Below are 17,215 nucleotides of genomic sequence, written 5' to 3'. Positions count from 1 at the left end.
AGTTTGGGGACCCCTGGTGTAGGAGATGCATGCCTGCGAGGGAAGAAGGGCATGATTGCTCCCAGCAGGGAGAGTATACCCTGGGTCCTTTGTCTTGAGGGTTTTAAAGGCTGGGAGTTTAAGGGAAATCTTAGAGGAGGGTATCAATAGAATACTCATCAGCTTTATGCTGATGCACCAAAAGGAGATTTATTCCCTTAACTTCATCAGTCTTTGGATGTGGTTGGCACAAACGGCACTAACTGGATTTCTGCTGTCTCTCTCCCTGAGTGGGTGATTTAAGCTCTTTACCCTCTGGTTGTGGAGGAGAAATGTAAACCATTCACTCTGATGTCCTTGGTGAGGGAAGCTAGGATGTTGCAATTTACTAGATAGCTGTAAATTGCTTGGCCATTTAACTCTCTGTATCAGTTTCCCTATTCCACTTGTCCTGGCTTATTAGCCTGTCTCACTCATAGGAAGTAAATTTGCCTTTTTTTTTTCAAATGAGATCAAGGTTCAGGTAGTAAATAATCTGCCCAAATATACTAGTCAGTAAGGAGTCTCAGCCTAGGTTGTCTGCCTCCAAGCCCACCCTCTCTCCCTCTATATTCTACACTTTGATCTAGCTTCCCTCCCATTTCCTGTGATCAGATGCTGACTGTCCCTGGTGTGTCTGTATTCATGTAAATAACCATTTCCTAAATACACTCAATGAAAAATCAATTACACAGCAAAGAGGCTGAGGTTTGGATAAACAACCTAATTGTTCCCTCTGGGGCTGCTGGCTGAGCAATCCCTGCAGAAAGAAGCAGGAGTGCTAAGGTTGATTAAGAGCTCTGCCTGGGGCACTGAATATACATTCTCTTCCTCCTTGACCCGGGTCTGAGCTCCTATGGCCAAGCCCTCAAAGCTTCCCGGGAAGTTCCTGGTCTCTGTATCACTCCAGGTGGAGCTAAGTGAGAACCCCATGCTCAAAGGAGAATTGTCACCCAGGGTGCCTCCCAGGTGCCTTGCTCAAAGATGAACACCTGGCTGCCTTCAAGACTGATTTAATTGTACCCCTCCAGGAAGGCCACCCTGCTTACACCACCAGATGCCCCTCATGAGTTTTATGGTTCTATACTTGAAATTTTGCAAGTAGACATTTTTTTTTCTTTTGAGACAGGACACTGTCCCTAGTTGATATGCAAAGATCTAAAACAGTTTATTCCATCAAACCTTGTCAATCATTAACACTGTCCTGTGAATTAGTTTTCAGAACTTTTCAACCGGACAGGTAATTAGAAGTGAGCCTTGGCTAGAGACGGTATAGATTTCAGGCTTGGGGCATAGTAAGGGAAGACTGAAGACAGAAACGAGCCTTTGACAAGAAAGACTCTGAAAGGGTGGGATTCTAACTGAATTTGCGTGGTCCACCCCTCCCCCCCCAAGTTAGCTACTATTGGTGATGCTTAAAGAAATAAGGTATGGGCCTTGGCCGGTTGGCTCAGCGGTAGAGCGTCGGCCTGGCGTGCGGGGGACCCGGGTTTGATTCCCGGCCAGGGCACATAGGAGAGGCGCCCATTTGCTTCTCCACATCCCCCCCTCCTTCCTCTCTGTCCCTCTCTTCCCCTCCCGCGGCCGAGGCTCCATTGGATCAGAGATGGCCCGGGCGCTGGGGATGGCTCCTTGGCCTCTGCCCCAGGCGCTAGAGTGGCTCTGGTCGCGGCAGAGCATCGCCCCCTGGTGGGCAGAGCGTCGCCCAGGGGCGTGCCGGGTGGATCCCGGTTGGGCGCATGCGGGAGTCTGTCTGGCTGTCTCTCCCCGTTTCCAGCTTCAGAAAAATGCAAAAAAAAAAAAAAAAAAAAGAAAAAGAAATAAGGTATGATTCCTAATGCGGAACTCACAAATAATCACCACAGCATAAAATTAGCATTAGAGGAACATAAGAAAACATCTGTCAGCACTGGAATAAAGTGTTCTAAGGTTGGGCCATCGGACTGTGGAAGTAGTGGAATAGCTGAAGAAGCCCTGAGCATGAAGTCAAGAGACAGAGGTCCTAATCTTGGTTCTTCTGTGTATTTGCTGTGTGAACTTGCATAGGAAGTCCATTCATCTACCATCCATCCATCCATTCATTCATCCATTCATTCATTCAACTTTGTGCCTGAGCTGTGCTAAGCTCCAGGGATAGATATGATATTACTAGACCAAAGTCCATGTGCCTGGCACTTCAAAAGGCCAAAACTTAAAACATCAGTATTTGGAGTAAAGAAAGGTTTATTGATTGAGAAGGCATCAACCAAGAAAATGGGAGACCTAATAGTGGTCTCAGGTCCATCTTGCTCACTGGACTAGGTTAAGGGTTTTTAAGGGATCAGGGGAACAGGTATACAGAAGTGCTGGTGGGGCAAGTTTTAACTGTAGTGAGGCAGGAAAGTTATAATAGGAAACAAAAGCCTCAGCTCTACCTCTGTCTTTCTCCATCCTGGCTGGACCAGCATGAACATGACTCTACTGACCACCTATTCCCCTGCTTCCTGCTCCTCAGTTTCCTGTAGTTGACACAAACAAAAACCTGTCTCAACCAGATTCAGCAGCCATAATGACCTAAAAGTGACCATTAGGTCTTTTATAATATCTTTATAATAAATTTGCATTGCTGTTTCAAAACTGCTCTGCTACTCCCCCACTCCTGTGCCCCACAAGTCACCATGACAGTTCTGGAAGGACCAAAAGAGAAATCACTATCCGGAGACGAGAGACAAAGACGAGCCATGTCAGCAGTCACCCCTCAGCATCAAAAGCCAAGGACCACCCTGTGCTCCACCTCTTGCCTGCATTTAATAAAAGCCTTCCACCCAGGCTTCATCTGAACATCTTGTTCTCTGAAGTCACCTGCTGTCATTTTTCCCCTCTTCCTTTTCCTTCTCCTCCTCCTCCTTCTTCTTCTTCTGCTTCTTTTTTTTTTTTTTTTTTTTTTTTTTTTTTTTTTTTTTGGAGGGAGAGAAGAGAAAGAGGAGAAGAGAGAGAGAAGCATCAAGTTGTTTTTCTACTTAGTTATGTCATTGATTGCTTCTCACTAGTGCCCTGACTGGAGCTCAAACCTGTGACTTAACAGTTGAGCCGGCACCCTTGTGGACCCCAGGATCCAGCTGGAGACTTCGGGATCAGTGACCCTGGCTTGAGCCAGTGACCCCAGGCCAGAGCCGGTGATCCAGAGCTGGAGCCATCAACCCCAGGATGAAACCATCCAGGATATGCTCTAACCACTGTGCCACCAGCCAGGGCACCACTCTCACAATCCCTGAGTGTGTAATTTCCCTTTAATAAATTCACTGCACTTTGGTAAATCTTTCTGTCTAGTTCTCGAATCCTTTTTTGTGCTGTGACAAGAATCTGGACCTCAGGATCAGGGTTAGGCCTCCCATGGCTTCCCCGGGTGTCACCCAGCATCAGTAGGACCTTGGAACTTAGCCATTTATGGTAAAGGGGTGTCAGCATCAGATCTTCCGGGGCTGTGGGCTCTTGGTTACTGAAAGGGTCCAGAGTTCAAGTTCTGGTTCTGCCTTGGCCCTTTGGTAGGGGTAGGGGGAGGAAAAGGGGACACTTTGGTTCCAGATACAGCTAGAGGCCACACAGTTCTTTCCTCTGCACATGCTTTGGCTCCATGACTTGTGATTTTGATCTGTTGTCTCTGCAAAGAATCTCAGCACCCCCTCAAACAGGACAGAGCCATTTTGAGCTGCTTCTGTGGTCACATGATGACACAATAGACACTATCCCTGCTCTCATAGGTTTTACAGTCTAATGGGGGAAACAGACATGAAAGAAATCATTTTACAGACAATTTCCCTATAAAATGATTAAGTTAGTCTGGGCTGGAGGCTTTCAACCCTAGCGGCAGATTCCTAAATCAACTGGGAAGCTCTAGGGGAAAAACAAACAAACAAAACCCAACTCTCTGGGCATTATTTCCAGAGGTTACAATTCCAAATGGTGGGGCTCGGGCATAAATATTTGTGTAAATTTCCCTAAGTGATTTTAATGTGTAATCAGGGGTGAGAATCAGTGAGCTAAAGTCTAAAGTCTCTTTCTGTGCTAACATTTTATTAGTCTTTTATATTCTATGGATAATCTATGTGTTAACATATGTGTATTTCCATCTATATGTATATGAGAGAAAGACAAAGATACCCAAGGAGATTGAGAGAGCATGTGGAACATGAATAAGAGAAAACATTGGAGACCAGTGGGAAAATAACAGATATCAATCCTCTCCCCACTTGGCCTGAAGAATGTTCAGTTGGAAGAGACAACTGGTCTACTCAACATTCTTTCGTCCATTCCTCTTTAGTTATAAACCTCTGATTTTTTAAAATTTATTGATTGATTCTAGAGAGAGAGGAAGGGAGAGACACACACACACACACACAGAAACAATGATCTGTTTTTGTATGTGCTCTGACTGGGGATCGAACCTGCAACCTTTGCACATAAGGATGATACTCTAACCAACTGAGTCAATCAACCAGGGATAGAAACCTCTGATTTACTTCAGGGCAGCACTGTGCCCAGTTCTCGGCCCGTACTTCACAGCTGCCGTGGCAGCTTGATGTGATCAATTAGTTGCAAATAGAAGTTATGATGGGACTTCCAGAAACTCTACTTAAGGGAAGTATTCACCAAGGGGGAGCATACTGATGCCCTGCATCCCTTCTTCCAACTTTCTGCCTGGAACAGAGTGAGACGGCAAGATATCATTAGCCATCTGGAACTGCGTAGGGACCTTAAGGATGAAGGTAATGACCTAAGGCTATCAGAACAGAGATATAAAAGGAGCCTGGTTCTCACATAATATCATGGTGTCACAATAGCCTGGACTGCCTATTTTTCACCTGAAAAAATAAAATTAAAACCCCACTTTGTTTAAAAAACACCTTGGAGGTTATTTGACTCTGATATAGGTAGTTCTGTGAAGAAAAAAATCCCTGGCCCTAGCCAGTTGGCTCAGTGGTAGAGCGTCGGCCTGGAGTGCAGGAGTCCCAGGTTCGATTCTCAGCCAGGGCACACAGAAGAAGTGCCCATCTGCTTCTCCACTTCTCCCCCTCTCCTTCCTCTCTGTCTCTCTCTTCCCCTCCCACAGCCGAGGCTCCATTGGAGCAAAGATGGCCCGGGCGCTGGGGATGGCTCCTTGGCCTCTGCCCCAGGCGCTAGAGTGGCTCTGGTCATGACAGAGCAACGCCCCAGATGGGCAGAGCATTGCCCCCTGGTGGGCATATGGGAGTCTGTCTGACTGCCTCCCAGTTTCTAACTTCAGAAAAATACAAAAAAAAAAAACCACCAAAAAACAAAAAACAAAAAAAAATCCCTTATTTAAATAAGTTGGGGAAATACTACATAGCACAGTGTTATTCTCCATCTTACTGTCGAGACTCCCACTGCACATGTGCCCACAATAAAGGCTCACAACAGAGAAATCATTGCACTCTGGTTAACTTGGCATTCAGAACCTGGCTCACTCCACACACTCACTCCCTTCCCACAATGATATATAGTTAAGTACCGACACATAGAGAATCTTTTACAATTGCACAAAACTAATATTCTTCAGTGCAGTTTTTGAGAACCTCTGACATAGAGGCGTACACATCCACCTGCTGAAATTCCAGATTACCCAATATCTGAGCAGTTTAATGCAAAATGTCAATCAGATGTTTCATATCAGATGTGACAAACAACCAGTGAAATATTTTCTTGTCCGTTCAGTTGTGGGTGCATTGGAGTGACAAAGTCACAAATGCTTTGCTGAGAAACAGCTCTAACAACCCACATCCCAAACAGCCCGGGAGAGCTCTCTCCCTCTAGCAGCCAATGGCTCCCTGTTTGTCTGGGGCTCTGACTCAGCCCTGTGTAGCATGTTGGCCTGTGTTTTCCTGCTCTGTTCCACCTGGAAGGCTGCCCAAGAACTGGCTTTCAGAATGAGGCTCTGTTGGCAAACCCGTTTCTCAGGCTGACCGAAGAGAGTACAAACCACCCGGCCACTGGCTTCTCCTTCATGATAACCGACTGTGAGTACACAGATACCTGCAGCCTGACCTATTTCAGCGTAGCATTTAACTTGATCATTTTAGTTGACCCAGGGAGATCACCTAAATCTTCCACATTTACAATCCTGAGACCAGTGACAATTCCTTTAATTTCACAAACGCGTCATCTGAAAAACAAAGTCCTTTGAAAAGGAACACCAGCAAATTCACAGAAAGTACAAATGCCTGATACTGTTTCCCGAAAGCCAGAGCGGTGGTTCTCCATCCCTTCACATGTAACCAGTATGTGTCTTTATAAAGTAGGTTCTTGGGGACAGTGTAGTGGGGTCTTGTTTTTTACCCACTCTGGCATTCTCTGTACTTCATTGGCATGTCAATCATTCATATTTCAATGGATTACTGACATAGCTGAATGAATAGATCTCTAACAAACTTACACAGCCTCACACACACACTGAAAGACACTCATGCTTACACATGTCCATACATTCACACTCATGTACACCTGTACACACACTCTACTCTCACATACATACACATACATGCATACTTATACTCACACACACTGCAGAGGTTGGTGGGAGGCCCAGAAAGGTTTCTTATTTGCTCCAAGTCGCACAGCACAAATGGGACAGGCCTGGAATGACATCCCAAGGTGACTGTTCCCATTCAGGCAGTCATGCTTCCTCTCACTGGGCAAGCAGGGCCACACGGCACACCAGTATGCCCCGGCACATTAATGATGATTCCAGATTGCCACCAGCCAATGACTGATGCTTGAACCAGCCATCAACGAAGTCCATTCTCTGGTTTTTATGCTGTCAGACGGGTCTCCCCAGCTGCAGTGGCTAGAGAGAAACATTGCTGACTCTCAGGGTGGATAGAGCAGGGTGGACACAGTGCTGGGCAGTGGGGCATCAGTGTGGACTTGCTGGGACCAGTCACCTTCTCATCCCCGAAGAGAAAGCCAAACATCTCAACCAAAAATCAGATCACTCCTAGTCTGTTAGGAGAGCCGGACCTGCAGCCCGGGTAGGGGACCCACAGAGGATGTCCTGGAGCAGTGGTCTTACAGCTGGGCTATCCGGTTGTGCTGCGTGAGCCAAAGCAAATGGCAGACATCTCTGGGCCGCCTTCTGCAAAGTGTGTGACTGTGGGTGTGTGTGGCTATGTATAAATGTACAAGTGTGTGACACGAGTGTGTCTGAATATAAATGTTTCAGTGTGTATGAGTTGGTATGTGATCTGTGTGAAGGTGTGTACATAAGTCTGTGAGTGTATGTGTGTGAGTACAAGTGTGAGTGTGAAGGTGTGTGAGAGTGAGTTTGGAGTGCATGGTGAGTGTGAGCTTGTGAGGGTAGGTGAGTGAATGGATGTATGCAGAGGGTAAATGGTGAAGAAGAGCATCCCTTCGTGAGGACTCTGAGAAGGACGCAGATGCGGCCTTCTATCAACGGCAGGTCCTCGGGTTCCCCACAAACTACCCCCGCTGTTTTACAAGTTCCCTTTCCTACTCACCCCCGGTTTTAATTGCCCTTCTCCTACCTCACAAAGGACAAGGGTTTCCCTCCATCCCCATCCTTATTGGGGTGTGCTCTCCAAGGCCTAAACTCCTTCAGGGCAATTAACCAAGGGACGAGTAAAAATGTGATTTGGGTGTGGAACTCCTTATTGGTGAAGTAAGGCACAATAAGCCCATCTTAGGACTGCCGTCCCTTCCCTGTTTTATACGTTCTGTAGCTAGCAGGAAGCCACAACCTCATCACAGGCCGTCACAGAAGCACTCTTTAATCAGATCTACTATAGACTACAGGCGGGGGGGCCTCTTGGCAATTTTCTGGTCAGGAAGTCATCTCTGCATTCCTCCAGTCTCGTCAAAGAATGCATTGCTTTGACAGGGCCTGGGAGAATGAAGAGAAGACAACATTGTAAAGAATAATGAAAACTTAAACATGGCTCTTCACACACACACCACACACACACACACACACACACACACTTAAAGATAAGCACTTCTTTTCAACTATCCTCAGTACTCAACCCTAGGAGGAGCCAAAAAACCAACCAACCACACAAACAAAAACCTTTGAATAGGCAATCCAGCCTAGGTTTGCAACACTAATTGTTTTAAACACGATTGAACTCAGGGGAGACTAATTTGACAAGTTGTACTAGATAAAACCCACAGATAAAAATTCTATGTGATTTCTTTTGAATGCAGTGTGCATTATTCAATAGGTAGTTAAAATCTATTTTATTAAATAATATACTGAGATATGTATTCCAATTACAATCAATCCTGAGACTATTTCATCTTATAAAATGTTCAAAAATTTTCCCTCGTACACCCCTTATGCATAGAAAAATTAAACACTAACTGTCATATGATTTAATTTTTAGCAATACAGTTGACCCTCGAACAACGTAGGATTTAGGGGCAACCCACTTCACACAGTTGAAAATCAGTGAATAATTTTTGAGTTCTCAAAACCTTAGTAATCCCGGGGTATCCATAGAGGATTGGGTCTAGGAACCCCCATAAGTACCAAAATCTACAAATGCTCAAGTCCTCAGTACATATAAAATGACATAGATCAATACATACAGTCGGCCCTCCACTCCACAGACTCCCAACCACAGATCAAAAATAGTACAGGTATTTATTTTTTTAAATCTATGTCAAAGTAGAACTGTTCAGTTCAAATTCATGTTGTTCAAGGATAGATTATACTATATATACCTTTCCCCTTCATTGAATGTGTTGGAGAATTTATTTCAATGTCTAATGAAATTAAAGGAATTATTTCTGTTTTTATATAAGATTCCTATTTAATTACTCCCAAAAGCTAACTCCAAAGTAGAGTGTACACTTGCACACATATTTGCTAAAAAGAAAAAGAAAAATACCATGCCATGTATTGTGGGGGGTTTTTTTTGTAAATAATTTACGATTTTGACAGCAATATAACATTGAATTATGAAACAGCTTATATTATTCTTGTTTTTATAACTTTTTATAAAATAGATTTAATTATATTATAACCTTTCTTATTTTAATCTTGACTGCTTTTAGTAATCATTTTTACAAATTAGAAGTAACCCTTCTGGCCCTGGCCGGTTGGCTCAGCGGTAGAGCATCGGCCTGGCGTGCGGGGGACCCGGGTTCGATTCCCGGCCAGGGCACATAGGAGAAGCGCCCATTTGCTTCTCCATCCCCCCCCCTTCCTCTCTGTCTCTCTCTTCCCCTCCCGCAGCCAAGGCTCCATTGGAGCAAACATGGCCCGGGCGCTGGGGATGGCTCCTTGGCCTCTGCCCCAGGCGCTAGAGTGGCTCTGGTCGCGGCAGAGCGACGCCCCAGAGGGGCAGAGCATCGCCCCCTGGTGGGCAGAGCGTCGCCCCTGGTGGGCATGCCGGGTGGATCCCGGTCGGGCGCATGCGGGAGTCTGTCTGACTGTCTCTCCCCGTTTCCAGCTTCAGAAAAAAAAAAAAAAAAAAAAAGAAGTAACCCTTCTTATGGTGGTTTTCATAATCTTCCTCAAAACATACATGGTAATGTTGATTTGAATTAGAAATTTAAGTCTACTTTATCTTAGAGAAAGTAAGTCTGATGTGCAGACTGGTTTGACAAGGAAGACAAGCTTTGCTAAATAGATCTTACGCAAGGCATTTTCCATAAAATGAATAAGCTAAATCTGGGCTCTAGGGTTCTGACAAAAAAAGATACATAAGCATGTAATAAAATAAAAGCATTTCATGTTTTAAAACTGGTTTGGGAAAGTGGGTTGAAATTAACAGCATTTTAATTTTTCAGCCTTCTCTTAATACATTGGGCTATAAAAGGTGAAAAAAAAATAACAGCTGTAATTAATAGTCATTGAATAGATTTTGGAAAAAAGTTCTTTGGAGATGACCAGAAACTGAGAGAGTGTGTGGTTCTAACGATAAGTAACAAATTCCTTAGGGAGTCTTTACCTCTTCAACAAAATTGAAAGACAGATATTTTCAGATGATGGTCACTGTGTAAATTGGAGCATTTAAGTCAAGAAAGTTCAAATAATTAATGAAGTTATAATAAAACATCTGTTCCTATCAACTTATCAGTTTAAACAAGATTTGTCAGTGTTCACACCTATAAAAACAAAACAAATACATTTAAAAAAAACAAGATTGATACTGTCCCCTTTCTCATTCTAGCAATAAGTAATATTTATTATCTAATTTGGGGAATCAGGTTAATCTCATTAAGAAATACAATATCAATTATTTTTACTACTTAATTTAGTATGGAAAAAAATTGTTATAGTTACGTTATTTTGATTACACTGGTGATAATTATAATGGCCACTCATTTAAGATGTAATTTTAACACTTAAAACTTTATGGAAAATTTTAACATTAAAACTTCTGACTATACACAACAATGTGTATATACTTAACACTACTGAACTGTGCACTTAAAAATGGTTAAGATGGCAGATTTTATGTTATGTGGTGTTTTTTTTTACTACAATTTAAAATGTTAAAGAATTTTAATTTCTGATTATCTACCTAATATTTTTTTCAGAAATGCATACTTGGTGATCAATAAAAGATTAGCCAGCATAAAAATATACCACATTAGAATAAAATTCAAGAAAGATGAGTTTAAGAAGATTAGAGAATGAAATACAATGTTCCAATGTTAAAGAAACAGTTTGAGTTCACATGCTTTTTAAATGGATACTGATGGATATCAAATCACTATGATGTTTAGGTTCCACTGACTGCATTTAATAAGTGATAATGATGTCATTTTAGAGTCAATATTTATAATGCCCTGAAATGATATCCCTGGAATGATTTCAACTTTGGGAGAAAATTGTAGAGGTTAACATAAGGCTGTTTGAATTGCTACATAGATTTTCAGGACACATGATCAAAACTGAAGGTACCGCCTTGGAGCCTGGGATGAGCGTGTCCTGGCAGCTGAGGCCAGCTTGGACTCCCCGTGCAATCGTGATTTTCTATCCCGTTCCTCCCGTTTTATTCCTTAAGAGCATTTCTTTCTCCTGGAGAAAGCAGCGACCTTGTGGACCGGCGTTTTCAAAAGCATGGGTCCTTTTCCGGTTGTTTCCACTCTGTGTCATACAGCCTTTCCCTTCAGTGGGAAACTCAGTCCGCCCAGGATTTTTAATGCATGGACCAGATCATTGCATTTAGGATGGAGAGGAGGCGGGACCTTTCTTACTGAACATCTGCCGTACACCAGATACTGTGCCAGATGCCGGATGCTTTATATACATAATCTCATTGATTAATATGAATAATTAAGGGGACTGTATATGGTTCTGATGATCACACTGAGCATTTCATATGCACCAGACCCTGAGCTGAAAACTGTACATGAGTGATATTTACCAGTCCTTACAATGATCCTATGAGGTAGGAATTAGAGTCATCTCCACTTTACAGATGAGAAAAATGAAATCAAATCACCTCTTTCAAAGTAAAACAGACAGTAGGTGGGAAGCCTGATCATGACACCCAGTCTGCACTTTGACTTCAAGTGTCATGCCCAGTGAAAATGAACCTCACAGAGTTTAAACCCCCTTGGCACGATGGAAATTACTGAGTCTCACGTCCATGTGATTCATCCATGTCTCATTTGTTCCAGAAAGGAGTTGGGGCACTGCCTAATAACTATAATATAGGGGGAAAATCATATTTATCTGGAACTCTCCAAGTATGTTACTCGCCTTGCTTTTTTGCCAACTTAAAAAGTGGACAGAATTGGTTTATTACAATGATTATTTCATTATAATTATATAATTACTATCTCTTACCCCACCCCACCCCCTTTTTTTTTTTTTTACAAACGCAGCCGTTAAAATGTCCATAGTCTTGCCCCTCACATAGGCGTCCTCCAGGCTCCTGAGCAGAGCACCTGTGACAGCTGTGAAGACTAAGCCAGGGCAGCGGGCGCGGCACCAGGGCCCCCGAGCACCCAGCGCTCGCACAGCTGAGCCAGGGTGGGAGCCCTCAACACACTCTTTCGAGCTTTCGGGTCCCACTGAAAGTGAGGGCTCCTAACTAACACGTGCTACCAGGCGGGGGACCTGTCTGTCCACAGTCTTCCTCATGGGCAGGGGGTCGTGGGCCCTGGCCTGGGAGCAGACTGGAGGGACATGCCTGCAAGTCTTGAGCAGGCAGACATGTGGGGCTCACTCTTCACTGCCACTCCCTGAATAGGGTAATTGTTTCGTTGCTCAGAAAGGAAGGGTCTTCACTGGACTTTGCAAAAGGGCCTGTTTTTACTAATTAAGCCCCAGGCAATGGTGTGCGGGGTAGGAGGTGGACTAGGGTCATTTAAACCTAATATGACATATACAAAAATACAAACAGAGATTTGCTTCTGAGAGAGCTGGAGCTGTGGAGGAGCTCCTAACTCCGATAAAGGGACAGGAGCTAGACCAGCGGGAGGCGGGGCTGCAGCGCAGCCTCCTGTGGGTTCGCCTGCTGCGACTCCCCGGTTGCCCCGCCCCACCCAGCTGCTGCGCCCAAGAATGGTGCATCTCGGAGAGAAGCCAGCGGGCTCATACCGGTGCTTCCCTTTTCTTTCTTTTAAGGATCAGAGGGGAAGAACTCGGTTTTGTTTTCTTCTTTTCAAGTTGGCTAAGCATGACTTCTGATCTCAGACTTGACCAGCAGCGTGAGCATTCAGACAGGACAACAGCCTGGGGTATATATTAATATACTCTTGTGGAACGAGGGGAGTCCAGGCTGTCTTTTCTTCTAAAATTTGTGGCAATAATCAGAAAAGAGCAGCTGTCAAACTCGCCTCCTGCCCCAATGACACTGCCAGGCCACTGCCATCTTTATTTAATTGGTTTATTTATCTTTTTTTTACTTTTAAATTCATTTTAGAGAGGGTAGGGGGAGAGAGAGAGAGAAGTAGGGGGGGGCAGGAAGCATCAATTCCCATATGCGCCTTGACCAGGCAGGCCTGGGGTTTCAAACCAGCAACCTCAGCATTCCAGGTCAATGCTTTATCCACTGCACCCCCACAGGTCAGGTGGTTTATTAATCTTACAATGCAGTACCAGCCTCTGTCTCATGGTGCCTTTCCAGCTAACCAGGTCTGGATTTTGCAAACATGTTTAATTAAGCTCCAAACACCACAAGCCTTCTCTACTCTTGATACTCTCCCTCCAGGCCAGACACCAGCCAGAACTCAGATAAATGAGTGGTTCTGCCTCCTGTCCATCTGTCCCATTGGGGGTGCTGATACGAGAGCAGGACACTCTGAGGGAAGAAATGTCCCCTTCATCAGAGGTCCGCTGCTTTCCCCGACAGGAGGGCTGTTGTCCTGTGCAGAAACATGAAGCTGAGTGCTGGAGGGAAAGGAAAGAAAAAGACGTTATTCAAACTTTTATGTGTAAATCAAAAATCACTCCTTCTCCCAGCCACTCATACTTGTTGGGAAGGGGATCAACAAGGGAGCAGCCTTTCTCTAGGGTTCTATGAAATCGTGGAGACATTGTCCCCACTCTGGGGCTGGGGGGCTGTAAGGCCAGGAGGAAGCAGTGGGAATATCCAGAGATGGGTCTGGGGAAGAAGTGTACCTGTGTATGTTCTACAACTGTGTTTAACAGCTGCTACACACCTGTCACACCCAACAAACTGTGAGTCCTAGCAGACGACTGCTATCTGGAACAGTGTTGGGCACATACCAAACACATAAATTTTGAAGGAGGTAAATAGGTAGGCAGGAAGGAAAGAAGGAAGGAAGAAGGAGGGAAGGAAGGAAAGAGGGAAAGAAGGAAGAAGGAAGGAAGGAAGGAAGGAAGGAAGGAAGGAAGGAAGGAAGGAAGGAAGGAAGGAAGGAAAAAAGAAGGAAGGAAAGAAGGAAAAAAGGAAGGAAGGAAGGAAAGAAGGAAAAGCAGGTGGGTAGGTGAGGAAGGATGGATGGATGGATGGATGGAAGGATGGATGATGGATGGATGGACAGATGATGGATGGATGGACAGATGGATGGATGGATGATGGATGGATGGACGGATGATGGATGGATGGACAGATGGATGGATGATAGATGGATGAATGATGGATGGATGGACAGATGGATGGATGGATAGATGGATGGATGGATGATGGATGGGCATTTGGGTAAGTATATGGGTGGCTGGGTGAGTAGGCAGGTGGATGAGCAGCATGCATGTGGATGGGTGAATAGATGATGAGGATCTGGATAAGGGACTCCACTCTATTACACAGACCCCTTGGCTCCAGAAAGCCAAGCCATGGTGTTTCTTCCTCAGGCTCTTCTGTCATTGGCAGAGTCTCTTTCCTAGGAGGGTTCCTAGAGAGTGTGGTCAGAGGCCCCTTACATGAAGTCTGCATACCATACCACCGAAGCAAGCCAGCAGAAAGAAAAATCCAAGTCTGTCTACCAGTTATTTTGAAGACAAGATGCTAAAAACTCCCAGCTTGGGTTGTAGAGGTTATCTTTATTTTCTCATCTATTTGTTTTTACTGAATTGTGTCCACAGGGCACCAAGCATTCAGAATAAGCAAAACTACTAAAATTAAATCTACCATCTGGACTTTTCTAAACATCTGGATATTTGACATCATGTCGACCCAAACTGGATTCTTATGGCCATGTAGTTATAGTCCAAAGCAGCAGTTGGGCAAAGAAAGAGGCATCAATAAGGGCATTTAGAATGATCATACATTCCAGAACACCCATAAATGTTCAGATTTCAAATACTCTGGCCCACTGTCAGGCTATGTCCCAATTTTTAATTTGAAAAATATGGCTATTCTAGACATATGAGTAAGGGAGAGAGTACAAGAGATAAGGGCGAGAAAGAGAAGGAAAAGACAGGGAGGAAAGGCAGCAGTTGGGGAAAGGAGATGGTAGGGGGCTCCCCTCCGAGCAGTGAGATGGGGCAGCTGCCAACAGAGGGTACTTTTCCCCAGCGCGACCACTAAGGCTAGCTTGGGTCATTCTCGTCCCAAGCCCAAGACCCAGGTACAAAGAGCCAGAGCACCAGGTTCTCCTGGAGTTTATTTCACACCAGCCATGGCAATGCCCCACTCTTCCTCCCTCCAGCAACGTGGGCAGAGGAAGGAGAGTGAATCTCCCCATTTTACAGAGAAGAAAACTGAGGCTCATAAGAGACCAGAAGCTATCCGGTGATGAGCTGCAGGCAGAGGTGCATGGAAGCTCTGTGCTTCCGGGGTACCTTTTCCAGAGGGAGGAGTATAGGGAAGTCTTAACTGAAGTTATCATTTTCTGCTGCCCAAATATTCTTCAAAAAAGAGTCAGGATGGCAGGAGAGACTGGGAAAGATTAGCATCACTTATACATGAAGAAGACGAAGAAATGAAGGGGGGAAAGGCAGGCAACAGTACGGTGATTTTGGAGGGAGAGGGGGGTGCAAGGAGGTGGGAGGGGGGGTGCAAGGATGTGGGAGAGGGAGATGCAAGGAGGTGGGAGAGGGGGATGCAAGGAGGTGGGAGAGGGGGGTGCAAGGAGGTGGGAGAGGGGGATGCAAGGAGGTGGGAGAGGGGGTGCAAGGAGGTGGGAGAGGGTGGTGCAAGGAGGTGGGAGAGGTGGATGCAAGGAGGTGGGAGAGGGAGATGCAAGGAGGTGGGAGAGGGGGATGCAAGGAGGTGGGAGAGGGTGGTGCAAGGAGGTGGGAGAGGTGGATGCAAGGAGGTGAGAGAGGGGGTGCAAGGAGGTGGGAGAGGGGGTTGCAAGGAGGTGGGAGAGGTGGATGCAAGGAGGTGAGAGAGGGGGTGCAAGGAGGTGGGAGAGGGGGGTGCAAGGAGGTGGGAGGGGGGGTGCAAGGAGGTGGGGGGGGGGTGCAAGGAGGTGGGAGAGGGGGGTGCAAGGAGGTGGGAGAGGGGGATGCAAGGAGGTGAGAGAGGGGGTGCAAGGAGGTGGGAGAGGGGGGTGCAAGGAGGTGGGAGGGGGGGTGCAAGGAGGTGGGAGGGGGGGGTGCAAGGAGGTGGGAGAGGGGGGGTGCAAGGAGGTGGGAGAGGGGGGTGCAAGGAGGTGGGAGGGGGGTGCAAGGAGGTGGGAGAGGGGGGTGCAAGGAGGTGGGAGGGGGGGTGCAAGGAGGTGGGAGAGGGGGGTGCAAGGAGGTGGGAGAGGGGGGTGCAAGGAGGTGGGAGGGGGGTGCAAGGAGGGGGGAGGGGGGTGCAAGGAGGTGGGAGAGGGGGGTGCAAGGAGGTGGGAGGGGGTGCAAGGAGGTGGGAGGGGGGGTGCAAGGAGGTGGGAGAGGGGGGTGCAAGGAGGTGGGAGGGGGGTGCAAGGAGGTGGGAGAGGGGGGTGCAAGGAGGTGGGAGGGGGGGTGCAAGGAGGTGGGAGGGGGGGTGCAAGGAGGTGGGGGAGGGAGGTGCAAGGAGGTGGGACAGGGTAAAGGGGGATCAATGGTGGTGGAGGGAGACTTGAACTGGGGTGGTGAACACACCGTACAATATACAGATGACATATGATAGAATTATACACCTGAAATCTATACAATTTTATTAACCAGTATCACCCCACTAAATTCAATAAAAAATAGTTTTAAAGAGGCAGGATGACAAGGAGAAGCCGGGAAAAGATTGGCATCACTTTAGTCCTGACCTAGTCAAACACACACACATACACACACATACACACACACACACACACACACACACACACGCACGCACACACATGCCATATGTCCTCAAGGTTCATTTTATTTTAAACCCATTAAAAGAAAAATATTCTCTCTGCAGGGGCCCCTCTCCTCTCAGCTGTCCCAGGTTCACTGTGGCGTGATTTTGTTTTCTGACTGGGTGATTGATTAGAGAAGAGCAAATTAGCTCCTGCTGCTTTTAAGATGCATTTTCTCCCTTAAAGAGAAGATGATGTGTGTGAGTGTTACTTCTCTCTCCTGCTGCTAGCCTTGGCCTGAGCTGCAGTCATTGCCACTTCTGAAGGGCGTTCTCAAAGGGAGGAGACACACAGACAGCCCAGCGCAACCCAGGCTGCTGCGACCCAGCCCTGCGCCCCCATCACCTCCTCCTAGCCCCAGGGAATCTCTCTGCTTACTCTAGGCTATTTCTTCCCATCTGTATGTCAATACATGTGAATCCAGCTGCCTAGCTCAAGGTAGACAGTGTTGAATGAAGGAAGGAACACATAAATGATGAATGAAGTGTAAACACTAAGGTCTCTATGTAAT

This window comes from Saccopteryx leptura, chromosome 2 (assembly GCF_036850995.1).
Source record: "Saccopteryx leptura isolate mSacLep1 chromosome 2, mSacLep1_pri_phased_curated, whole genome shotgun sequence".
Classification (NCBI taxonomy): Eukaryota; Metazoa; Chordata; class Mammalia; order Chiroptera; family Emballonuridae; genus Saccopteryx; species Saccopteryx leptura.
Note: the sequence above shows the minus strand (reverse complement) of the source record.